Consider the following 13,579-nt stretch of genomic DNA (forward strand, 5'->3'; position numbering starts at 1 on the left):
TCATTTATGTATCCTGTGTATGCTTTGGTTTCAGGATAATTGCATCATAATGTATTACCATGTTCTACAGTGGAAACTATGGTTTTCATTTTGCATGAAGTGATTGATACTCAGATTAACACTCAGGATCCTGATATTTGGATTGGACAATTAATTAAGAACCAGAAACAAGTTTCAGCCTTAGGCTAGTGGATTGTAGAGGGGTTGGGGAAACTGTTTAGGTCACAAAGTAGGTAAATGACATAGTGAGTGAGTGAGTGAGTGAGTGAGTGGATAATGTCAGAACTGGACATCTTTGGCATGATTGATAGTAACAGAATCACACAGAATGTCAATGCTCCAGAAATTACTTAGAACTTCTTTGCTAAGACATCACCCAACATTTTCTGGGATATTTTTATTGACCACTATAAAATCATTTATGTCATTTTTTAAAAAGATTTACTACTTTTATTTAAAAGACAGAGTTAGAGATTTCTGATTCACTCCCCCAAATGGCTGCAATGACCAGGACTGGGCCAGGCTGAAGCCAAGAGCCTGGAGCTCCATCCTGGTCTCTGATGTTGGTGCAGGGGCCCAAGCATTTGGGCCATCTTTGGTTGCTTTCCCACCATTAGCAGGGAGCTGGATCAGAAGTGGAGCAGCTGGGACACAAACTGGTGCCCATATGGGATGCAAGTGTTACAGGCAGCAGATTAATACACTATGTCACAATGCTGGTCCTAATTTATGCCATTTTTGCACAAGCTGTAAGTAATAATCACTACAAGAAAAAGCAGAATATGCAGTAATTACTACAGGTAAGGGAGGGGAACTTGAGGTTGCCTGGAAGAAATGACATTTATGCAGAGTCCTGGACAGGAAGGAAGGATTTACATGAAGAAAGAGAACAGGAGGGGCTTCTAAGCAAAATGAAGAATATGCTTAAAGGTATGGACACATGAAGGCGAAGAGCTCTGGGACTGGAAAAAAAAAATCCAGAGTGGTAAGAGAGTATGGAAGACATTTGTTCTAATACACCAGGGCTAGATATAGTAGAGTCTTGATTGCCATGCTAGGATTTTATGTCTTGTTCCAGGTGGGTGAGTAAAGTTCAGAGAGAAGAATATGGCAGACAGATGTTTTAAAGAACAGACAGGTGAAGAAGAGCCAAAGAAGGAACAGTTGGAGAGAGCTTTTGCAGACTCTAATAGACTAAAGTGTGTTAAAAAGCCTGAAATGCCCAATAGTGCCACAACTTCTGCACTGAAACAGCAACTTTCTGCCCCAGACTACCAAAATACTTTGAGGAGTAATCCACACTTTGATAACTCCTTTGATGTCAATTTACTTCTTTACCCACTATAGTTTATACCCCTACACCCACCATATCACTGAAATGACTCTGAAAATATCACCTATGCTTTCCTTGTTGTCAAAAGCAATGGCTGTTGTCCCCCATTTCAACTTTCTGTGGCCCTGTTGACCAAATTTATATCCCTAGCTCAAACCTCCTATACCACATCTGGACTCATATATCCAACTGCCACCTCAACAATTTCACTCGGAATCTAATAAACACCTCAAATTTAACATGCCCCAAACTGAACATCTGATCTTCACAATCTTACTCTGTTTAGTCTTCCCCATCTCATTTCATGGAAACTCCGTCCTCCTAGTGGTCACAACAATAATGTTAAGTCATCCCTTACTCTTTCCTACATTTCACTCTACACGTGATACTTAAAAATTACCATTGGGTATTCTTTTAAAATATACTCAATACTTAATCCACTACTAAAACACCGGTTCAAGACACCAGATAGAAATAGCACTGCAACTTGTTTCCTTAGCTGTAGATTTATAGGCTATTCTCAATAAATCAGCCAGAGTAATCTGGCCAATAGGAAAGCTTTCTGAAATGTACTCATGTGAGCTAGAGCAGAGCAAGCAGTTTATATGGGGTTCTATGGCTGTCTGCACTGGGTAAGAGGTGGATAGGGCTCTGGTGCAGCCATGTTTATTGGTTTTTCATTTACAGAAGCAACTTTTTAAAGTAATTTTTAAAGTAGATGCAAACTTCATAAACAGTTTGGCATCCAGGAGTCATTTCTATATTATAGGAGAGCAAAGTGAGGCTTAGAGAAGTGAAATGGCATCATTTTTCCACCCACGCACCCATTCCTTCTCATACTATGTATTGAGAATGTGTTATTTGCAAAGTCCAACACATTATCTGAAGTTTCTCAATCAGTCCTGGTAAAGTGGAATTCAAACCCAAGCCTATTCACCTTAATTCACAATGACCTTTTCCTTTCTACACTGCTGTACAGGAAATATCTAGTTAAGATCTTTTTGTATTTTATTTGTAAATGAAAAGCATGTGGGAAATGACACATTTATAGTTTGGCAACAATTACTGTACTTTATGTATAATATTCGGTACTCAATGCATGTATTAAATTAGTAAATGAATGGATGAAAGTGAGGGGAACAGTAATACTGCTTTTCCTACCACACAGGACTATTGTGATTATCAAATGAAATTGGGGTGGAAAACATTTTGATAGGGCCCGTTTTAACACTCTTCTTCATTATTTGTTCTCTCAAATATTGCTTGGAAATATGCAGTGATGCTTTTGGCTATGGTAGATCCATATCTTTACAGAGCAACAGCATTTGATTATAAGTTATGATCCTGTCTGTTTTTACTTGTTGTTTCCAATACAAGATATAATAAGCACCTATATTTTTCACCTTCATACATTACCAAGTCACAAAACAAGGCTTCAATCTCTGTTTCTTGAAGGTACTTGTGAATTCCAATTCTACAAATTCGGAATCTAATGCTCAGAAAGCTAAAAGAATAGCATAAAGTCATCCAGCTATAAGGAGCAGAACTAAAACCTGCACTCAGGCCTTCTGCCTCTAATAATTTTAATGTACTACTTTTTGGCTGAATATTTTCCTTCAATACGATTTAGACAGTAATAAAAAAATGTAAGTTAGGTAGAACATGATCACTTTAGGGGCACTGCCCATATATTGCCCACCCTACTCTCAAAATAACACTGGAAACACAAAATAAAAAGTAACAATAAATTTTCACAAGCTGAAAGGCCATATTCTTCCATGCTAGCTTGTGGGGACCCCATACTAAGAGGATTGTGTAGCTTTCCTGGAGCAGGAAGCCTGACAGAAGAAAGGCCAAGAAATGAAGATAAAGGAACCACATATGCTGAGTCTGGAGAAGAGCCTGGCTTATGGATTCGCTAGCTCCACACCTCTAAGCCATTTCACATCTGGGACACTCTGAGTGTAGATATCCTTATGTATAATTTGTTCTTCCAGTGTTATTTTGAAATAACTCAGTCCCAAAGAGACAAATACCGTATGCTCTCCCTGATTTGGGATAATTAATAGCACTCCAGAATGAAAGCTATAGAAACAATTCATTTTCTTTTTCTTTTTCTTTCCTCTTCTTCATACTATATGTTGAACTCTTTATGTAACATAGAGATAATAATATGTATATTAAGTCAATTGGGAAAAGATCCCAGTAAAAAATAAGAGGCGGGATAAAAGGAGGAGGTAGTCTATAAATGTAAAGTATTATAGTTCTGCATAGAGTCCTACAGACTTACTTCAAAGGATTCAGCCTAAAAACTTATCATGGGACTCTAAACCCATTAAAATCAGTGGTATAAATGTTATCTTAACTGTTAAAACGATCATATTAAATGTTAAAGTCAACATATTGATAGGTCTAAGTGTAAAAGTGATCATATAAATAATATCAAGTGCCTGCTAATAATAATAGAATTAAAAAGGAAGGAAAGTCCAATATGGAAAGTGTCGGACCCTCGCCTGCGAGGGTCCAACGCAGTCACGACACGGTCACTGTTCATCGGTTCTCAAGGAACTTTTACTTGTGGGGGTAAAAGGAAAGTAGGGAGAGGAGAAAAGAGGGGCCGCAGCGGCGGCCGCCAGCAGTGGCAGCCGCGCCCCCGCCCAGATCCCAATGTCCCTTTATGCTGATATGGTCCAATCAGATGAAAGGGCGCGTATAGTCTCAGGTTGAAAGTTCATCTGTTTCACCTGGTTCTTCCTAGTTTATGCAGAGTCCGTCCTGCTTCAACTTCATCTGTTTCACCTGGTTGTTTTCGTAGGACTTGTGGTCGACCGATTGCTGCAAGCTATGCAGATGAGGTGGTTCTCACAGGTGGCCAGCTTGCGGTTCCCCACAAGAAAGCAAGTCCACACAACAGACTTCCAGAATGACATTCACTATAAATAACACTCTGACCTCAGAATCAACCCTTAAGGCTTCCTGGTCTGGCAAAGGCCTGTGAGAGCATTTCAGGCATGGAAAGCCAAGACTCTGTGGCAAAAAATACCCTACACGGAGGATCTCTATGAGACCTCAGTGGAAAGAAAGGGCCATCAAAGAATGATGTACTTTGGGTCAGCACCGTGGCTCACTTTGTTAATCCTCCACCTGTGGTGCTGGCATCCATATGGGCACCAGGTTCTAGTCCCAGTTGCTCCTCTTCCAGTCCAGCTTTCTGCTGTGGCCTGGGAGGGCAGTGGAGGATGCCCCAAGTGTTTGGACTCCTGCACCCACATGGGAGACCAGGAAGAAGCACCTGGCTCCTGGCTTTGGATTGGCACAGTGCCAGCCTTAGCGGTCATTTGGGGAGTGAACCAACAGAAGGAAGACCTTTCTCTCTGTCTCTCTGTACCATTGTCTATAACAATACCTGTCAAATAAAAAAAAAATGTACTTTTCTCTGAAGGGAGGAGAGAACATCCACTTTGCTTATGGCTTCGTCCAAATTTTGATGGAGTCTGTGGTCACAAAAGGCTTCCATAGCCTTGGCAGCCCATGGCAAGAGCCTTGGGTGATCACTGATGTCATAAATAAGAACGTTAATTGTTAAAGGAACAACAGAAGTCACTGTGCACTCACTCCCTATGTAAGACCTCCATCCTTAATGAGTTGTACTATGAGAATCAGCTGCAAATCTTGTTCTCAAACTGTACTCTGTATGTTGTGTGTGTGTGTGGGTTCAAACTGTTGAAATCTGTGCTTAACAAGGAGTTGATCCTCTGTATATAAAATAAAACTAAAAAATAACCATAATGAAAAAGGTGATGGGAGAGGGAGAGGGAGGTGGGATGGGAGTCGGGGTGGGAGGCTATATTCCTAAAGTTGTATCTATGAAAAAATGCATTCATTAAATAAAAACTTTAAAAAAATGAGACAGTTTCTTGAGCTCGAATAGAATTCTCTGGAGATGGCACCCAGTGGTCAAATTCTTGCCTTGCTTTAAAATGAACTGCTATTTCTTTTTAACAAAATGGTATTCATCTACTATTTGCCAGGCCTCTACCAGATGCCAGATATAAAAGAATAAATTATTGTTTATTCTCAAAAATCTTAATAAAATAGGGCTAGCATTGTGGTGCAGTAGGTTAAGCTGCCACTTACAACACTAGCATTACATATCTGAGTACGAGTTTGAGTTCCCGGCTTCTGATCCAGTTCTCTGCTAATATGCCTGGGATGGCAGCAGAAGATGGCTTTAGTTCTTGGGCTTTGGCTACCCATGTGGGAGACTTAGAATTTTTGGCTCCTGATTTCAGCCTGACCCAGATCTGGCTATTGTAGCCATTTGGAACAATCTGTCTTTTTTTTTTTTTTTGGACAGGCAGAGTTAGACAGTGAGAGACAGAGAGAAAGGTCTTCCTTTTCGGTTGGTTCACCCCCCAAATGGCTGCTACGGCCGGCGCGCTGCGCTGATCCGAAGCCAGGAGCCAGATGCTTCTTCCTGGTCTCCCATGCACTCCTGAGCCACAGCAGAAAGCTGGACTGGAAGAGGAGCAACTGGGATAGAATCCAGCGCCCCAGCTGGGACTAGAACCTAGGGTGCTGGTGCCGCAGGCAGAGGATTAGCCTATTGAGCCACGGCGCCGGCCTATTGTAGCCATTTGGGAAGTAGACAGCAGAAGGAAGATTCTCTCTCACTTTGTCTCTCTCTTCCTCCCTGACTGTGTCCCTCTCTTTATGTTACTTTGCCGTTCAAATACATAAATCTTCTTTTTTTTAAAATAAGCTCAATAGAGTAAGATATGGAAACAACTACACAGTTCATATTATGATAATATTTTGACAAAATTAGAGGTTCTTTGAAAAGAAAGAACAATACATAATTTCTTTAATAAAGAATTACTGGGTGTATTGAGTGTTGACTATGAATCAGGCAATATATTAGGTGCATATGATACAGTAGTGAATCCAACAGATATGACTCCTGCCCACATAAAGCTTACATTTTAGTGGGGTGAGACAGAAAATTAAGCTTAATAATAAAAATAAAATATGTAAGTGCAGGTGTGGATAAACACTATCAATAAAATGAGCCACAGAGATTTAATAGTGATGTTGCTGCTGGTGGAGTGGTTGGTGGTGTTATGTTTCTTTTGACTGAGTAGTCAGGGAGACCTCTGTGAAAAGCTAAGGAACAAATGACCAGAAACCCACTTGAAGTTCAGGGCAAGAGTACTCTAGTAGAGAGATTGCTACAAATCTTCTGTTTGCTTCTTCAGATACTACTCTTCACCTTTCTCAATAAAATAGGGCTAACATTGCGGTACAGCAGGTTTCTGCCTCCAAAGGCTGATTTGAATGTACTAACTTGAATCTTACAGAGTTGCTGATTTATTTATTTATTTATTTATTTATTTTTTGACAGGCAGAGTGGACAGTGAGAGAGAGAGACAGAGAGAAAGGTGTTCCTTTTCCGTTAGTTCACCCCCCAAATGACCGCTGCGGCCAGCGCACCGCGCTGATCCAAAGCCAGGAGCCAGGTGCTTCTCCTGGTCTCCCATGCGGGTGCAGGGCCCAAGCACTTGGGCCATCCTCCACTGCACTCCCAGGTCATAGCAGAGAGCTGGACTGGAAGAGGAGCAACCAGGACAGAATCCGGTGCCCCGACCGGGACTAGAACCCGGGGTGCCGGCGCCACAGGCAGAGGATTAGCCTATTGAGCTACGGTGGTGCCAGCCAAGAGTTGCTGATTTTGACAACTGGTTCAAGCTACCAAATATAAAGGGTCTTCTTGCTCTCTACCTTCAGGTTGAGTTTAGTCAATGGGGAGCTTCAGCAGGATATGAGAAGGAAGAGGGCAGGTTTTGTAGTGTTGCATCCCATATCAGAGTACCTGGTTAGAGTCTTAGCTAATCCACACTTCTGATCTAATTCCCTGCCAACATCCTGGGGCAGCATTGGCTGATGGTCCAAGTGCTAGTGTTGCTACCCATCCACACTACATGGAAGATCCAGATGGAGTTCCTGGCTCCTAGCTTCCACCTGCTTTAGCCCTGGCTGCTGCAAGTCCTCCCTCAAGTAAATACTTATTTTTTAAAATGAGGGAGTAGAAAATCCTTTGAGTATGTGCTTTTTTGGTTTCCTTTCCTGTGAAATCACTTTAAACTAGTTGTGTCCTTCAATCCTTTTTCAACTTCTATCAGGTTATCCTTTCAACATAACTATACAGTTTTAGGATGTAATAACCACTTCTGTCTTTTCTTTGCCTCTTCAAGTCTTGTGTGGTAACAGCACCCCAATATTACTACCCCCAGGTATCACATTAATTGCTTTCCATACATCCTGTCGACATTTTATACATTTTCTCCTTATTAAGTTCTCCTCAAATGTGTTCCAGGAAATAAGCTTTAAATATTTGAGATAACCAAGAGGCTAGTGTGGCTAGAGTTTAATCAGAAATGAGAAGGGAAAAATAGATATTAAAAAGATAAGCAGAGATTGAATTATCAGGACCTTAAATATCATGGTAACAAGTTTGATGTTATCTTCAGTGTATGAGAAGCTGAATAAGTCAAAGTGAGAACTTTGTGAAAGAGAAAGCCTAATGATTGCCAGAAAAAGAAGGGAAGAGACTGCAGTGAAGAATCCTGGTCATCCAGCATAGATTTAGGGAAGAGACTGGTAGAAACAAGGCAGCGATTCAGGCTCAAGTTCCTCTCAGAATCTAACATGATGCCAATAAAAGTGTACAGCTTCTAAAGTTCCAGGGCTGTAGAATTCTAAAAGGAGTAAATTTTCTGCCAGCTGTAAGCTCTGGGAATTTGGTGTCTTATAAGATAAAAACATAATAATAAAATGCCTTCTTAGCTATTTTTTAAATCAAACTGAGGAAACACTGAAGTTGTCTAGGTCATTGTTTTTTCTAAAGCATTACTCATTTAACGTAATCTTCCCTGCCAAACAGATTTATTACTCTATTCTCATTGTCCAGTCATTCATGTATATAATTTAAGAACTAAACAAAACTGCAGCATATTATTAAAGACTTAATGGCCAAAAATATCAATGATCCTAAACTCATCTCCTCTTTCCCAAGAGAAGTGTGTCTGTCCCTTACCTCTTCAAACACATGCTGTATTCATTCCCACCTGCAAACATTTCCTGACTCCTCTACTCACTGTCATATTCCTTCCGACAAACTCAATATATAGAAAAGAATGTAGGATTTGGGCTAATACATTTCTGGGTTCTAATTCTGGCTCTGCCACTAACTAGTTGAGTTACTTCAAATAAGTTATTGTAACTCTTTGATCTTTAGAATGAATAATAGCATTTATCTTAATGGGGGTATTGAGAGGATGATTTACATGTAAGCAAAGAACTTGGAATAGCATCCATTACACAAATGCCCAGTAAAAAAAAATACCATTTTCTTCCCCATCTTTCCTCCTATCTAGAGTCCTTCAATAGTATTAGTACCATGAAATTTAGTATAAATGGTATCCCTGTACAGTAATCACAAAACGTTTTATTGCCGATGCTGGTTCTGTTATCCGAGGGAATCGAGATGTCTGTTAAGAATATAAACCTAACAGTATAAAGTTATTATAAATAATTATAGTGACAAAGATTTCATAATTCACAAATTAATTTTATATCCCTTGATTTCCTTCTCAAAATACCCTGTATAGTGGACAGGTAAGATATTACTCCAATTTATAGGTAAAGAAACAGGCTTGGAGTTATTTTAAGATATTCACCCTATCTGTAGGAGATGGAAAAATGAGCAGAACCAGGTCTTCTAGTTCCTTTATAACGGTTTTTCCTGCTCCATTCCTAACAGATAGGGATATCCACTAAATGGGAAATGTCACTCCAGCCTGAGACCCCCCATTGCCCTCAGCACAAGCCATCAAAGAAGTATGTGAAGTAGGCTCACCCTGCCTTCTAATATCTAGCCTTACCATGTCCTATTCATAAGTTGAAAGAGAAGCAACAGTTGCTGTTGCCTGAGTTCCTGAAATACATCAAACTTAGCTCTTGGCACATGCTGCTTGCCTTTGCCTGACATACCCTTCCTACTCTGAACACCCAGGCAACATCTTTTCATGAATACAAGACTCAACTCAAGGGGTTTGCCGGGACCTAGGAGGATTTGCTTAACATTCCACATAAAGTGGCTCCCTCATCTTTGATGTACCTGGGCACAACTTTGTACTAAGCAATCATGTCTTACATTTGGTACACTTTTGTCTGTCTCTCCATCAGTTGTATTTGGGCAACCACGTCTGTCTCTGAGGCTGGTACATGAATTAAGTTTCTTAGGGTTTCTTTGGGTCTGACCCAGGAGCCTCACACCCGCAAGGAAAATAGTTTCCCACATATTTCTTCAGGAAGGTGTCAGTCTAAACTTTATATACACATTAAAGCATGGGGAGCAAAGTGGAAAAACAAAAACAAAAAGGCAGAAGTGAGAAATTACTGGAATTACTGTTCTTTGAGACACAACTTTGAACATGTCATTTTCCCAGCAGCAACTCTCTCACCATTTTATCTCCATATGCCATTTGCCAGTACAGACTGAGCTGATTCTCTGGCACAAAATAGCCTTAATGCTATTGAAAGATGATTCTTCTAGTGAAAAAGCTAGGTTATCCTTGGAGAAATACATTTTACCAGGCCCATGTCCAGATTTGAAATGAGTCTCATAAGTTCGTTGAGTCTGGGTTCTCGTCCTATCTTAACCTCTGCATCAGCAAGACTGACCATGGCACGAGGTGAATAATGTGAAAATGCTCTGAATACCATTAACCTGTCATATCCTAGTACCCACAGGAAAAATACTGGAAACAAGATTTGAGGCAATGTGTAGTTGGCTGATAATGGCTATCAGTGAGCACCACAGAATTCTGCAAAAGATAGAAAGAGACGATGTGAGGGGCTACATTAGAGCACTTGGGAGGAAGAGGGCTTTTGGGTCCTCCAATGAGCCCATTTTTGAGTAATACTCATGAAGGGATAATATGGGATAATAGATCTTCTATGCTGTAGTACCAAACACAAAATAGGTACTTCATCATTTTTATATGACAGGAAGAAAGGAAGGAGAAATGGGAGAAAGCAAGAGAAAGAGGAAACAAGAAATGGATGAAAGGGAGGCCATCAGGTAGATAGGCAGTTTAGGTCCAAATACTTTTGTTTAACAGCAGTTTGAATCGAGTTAGCATGGGTTTAATGGACATTAATCCCTTACTATCTCTCATTTATACCTCATAGTTATGCATAAAGTCCCAGCTCACTTCACTACAATTTCACTCAGTTTACCTAATACACATACTTATATGTGCTTATTCTTTCATCCTGTACTGCATTCTAGGGATCCTGATGGAAAGAGACATAGCCCTTGACCTTAAAGACTAAGCTGAAGCAGACTGGGGAATAGACAGTGAGTACTTGGTGATAAATACTATGAGAAAAGAGCTCACGAGCAAAGGGAACACACAGAGCAGGGAATGACTAACTCTGCTTCTGCAGATTCCAGAAGACATCACAGAGGAGGAGGCACTTAGGTTAGCTCTTGAAGGAAGGTGAAGCGTTTTCCAGGGAGAGTGGCAGAGAAAGAATTCAAGGCTGAGATCATCCTGAGAGCCCAGGCAGTGCGTCTGATGGGGGTGTAGACAGAATAATTATGATCTGGAAGTCCAAGAGAAAGCATCCTATGGATGAATAGTAGGTATGGACATGAAGGTGTCTGGACTAAGGGCATGTAAGACAGGATGGAATCAGTCTAAGCCTATCTAAGAGCAGGCAGAAATTGTGTTCCAGGTAGTGAAAACAATAGCAGCAAATGTGAGAGAAATGTATGGACTATCTAGAGGAAAGACTTTTTTTGAAAGTCATATGTTGTAAAGCATTGTTTAAAATCACAAGTATAGCTAGAAGGTTTGGGCAGGGAAGAATAAATACCAAGCAGGTAGTTTCTTCTGACTTGTTTTTCTTTTAGTTGTCTAATTTCACATCATCCCCTCTCCATAACCCTCACCACTCAACCCCATCCCATACCCTAGAGGCATAAATTAAAGATACTAGATAATGCTGCTTGGTTTTGAATCTCAAATCTAATTTGATTACTTCTTTGAACTTGGAAAACTTCCCAACTTTTCTTAGTTTATATCCACCAATGGGATTAATAATAGTATCTGTAGGATTATGCGCTTTAGCAGTAATATCTAATTTCTATTAAGCATTATCTGTGTGTGAATTCCTGTTCAAAGCAGTTTGTATGTGTCATCTCATTTATACCCTAGACAACTGTTACATTCTGGGTAGTATTTGTGACTCTATTTTATAGATGCAAAAAGCAAAATCCAAAAGGTTAAGAATTGGTCACACAGCTTATGTAGAAGAGTCAGCATTTGAATCCAGATGTTTTGACTTCAGAGCCTGTGCTCCTAACCACAGTGAGAAAGGTCATCTATTTAACATACCTAGCATTGCAAGGGATCACAAGAGCTCTATGTTTGTTATCATTCCAGTAGCTCTGTCAATGAATAAACTGGATGAGTATCTTATTTAATAAATGACTGCATAAGCAGTAAGCAAATGTTGGTAGAAATGGGAGGCATCCAGCTGCGAAGAGAACTGTCTTTCTCCAGCTGGCTGACCAGGAGAGTGAAGCTGGTAGCAGTAATGGGAACAGTAAGAATAAGTGTACGTCTTCATTAGACGTTCTTGGCACATGGGCACCACTGTCCTGAATCTGTGAACAGTGCCTCAGTGCCCCCTCATGTGGGCATGATGAAGCTGGTGCAGGGGTGGGGGGCACTCTTCTGTCATATCCATCATCATTACAGCCAACTTAAAATTCTGATTATGAAGGCATAACATGGGAGTGGTGAGCATCCAGAGAACCCAGCACTTCCAAGCCAGGACGAAAATGACTAGAGTTAGGTGGAGTTATAGATTATCAGCTTCAGTAAGCTCAGAAGACTGATGGCAGCATAAGGCTGATGCTCCTGGACTGAAAGGAGAGCAGCAAAGGCAAGGGATCAGCCTTAATGAGGAAGGGAACACAAAAAGTAGAGAAGGAGGTGTGCTTTTATGTCCACAGATGCCTACAAGAGGAGGAACGTTACAGAAGGGTGACATCTCTAAATGTATGCACTGGACACTCAGCACAGAATATAGTTGCCTGAATTGTCAGAAAGTTTAAGTGTCATACAGATAGAAGTAGAAAACTATGCAAACTGGGGGTTATGTGAGTCCAAAGTCCAAGCACTTTTTCTTATCCTACACTGCCCCATGATCACACAGGAGGGAATTCACAGATACATGTGCACAATTTGATCCTATTGCTACACACCAGTTTGAGAAAGAAAATAGGTTAGCAAATGCCACTGGATATTATCCACTCAAAATTGCCAATTCTTATCTCCATTTCATATAGGTGAAAACTCAGACCCAGAGACATTGATCAGGTCACACAGTACCTAGCATTTGAGTTTCTGAATTCCCACAGCACTTCAAGAGAGAAGTTGTTCTTCTCCAGGTTTCCAAGGAAAACTGTGCTTTCAAAGCCAGAAATAGTTTGAAGGTCATCTAAGAGCCTTCACATGCTTGTTTACTTAAAGAAAGGGAGGATGCCTAATTATAGTCCACCAAGGAATGAAATGCTGATATGCAAATACATTTAGGAAAAGAAACCTGATAGCAAGCTTTGGGAGAGTGGAAAGCTTAAAATCTTAAAGGATGGATAGTGTGCTTCAAGCAAGGAAGGGAAGAGATGAGAACAGGCACTATGGGTAGGTCTTACACCAAGAGAGAGGAGTCTCAGGTCATGAAAATTGCTTCTAGCACCCCCTTGTGCACTGTCCTGAGCCTTAGTCCCAAGCAAGGCTATTTTTTCTTTACCTTTAGAGAGCACTTAGAGACTGTCTTAGAAAAGGCAGTGAGATAAAATGCAGGGGCCTGCTCTGTTAAAGCCTCCGCCTGGGGCACCAGCATCCCATATCGGCACCAGTTCAAGTCTTGACCGCTCCTCTTCTAATCCAGCTCTCTGCTAATGGCCTGGGAAAGCAGTGGAGGACGTCCCAAATGCTTGGGCCCCTGCAACTGTGTGGAAGACCCAGAAGAAGCTCCTGGCTCCTGGCTTCGGATTAGCCCAGCTTTGGCTGTTGCGGCCATTTGGGGAGTGAACCAGTAGATGGAAGACCTTTCTCTCTGTCTCTCCCTCTCTGTCTGTAACTCTACCTCTCATAAATAAATAAAATA

The 13,579-nt window shown here is 40.8% G+C and overlaps 1 protein-coding gene across 1 annotated transcript in view; it reads right to left on the minus strand.

Annotated features, from left to right (window-relative positions):
• AGBL4 (AGBL carboxypeptidase 4) overlaps window positions 1-13,579 on the minus strand; it is a 1,345,014-nt gene that overhangs the window by 648,050 nt on the left and 683,385 nt on the right. The window lies entirely within an intron of this gene.

Source organism: Lepus europaeus, chromosome 5, assembly GCF_033115175.1.
Source record: "Lepus europaeus isolate LE1 chromosome 5, mLepTim1.pri, whole genome shotgun sequence".
Taxonomy (NCBI): Eukaryota; Metazoa; Chordata; class Mammalia; order Lagomorpha; family Leporidae; genus Lepus; species Lepus europaeus.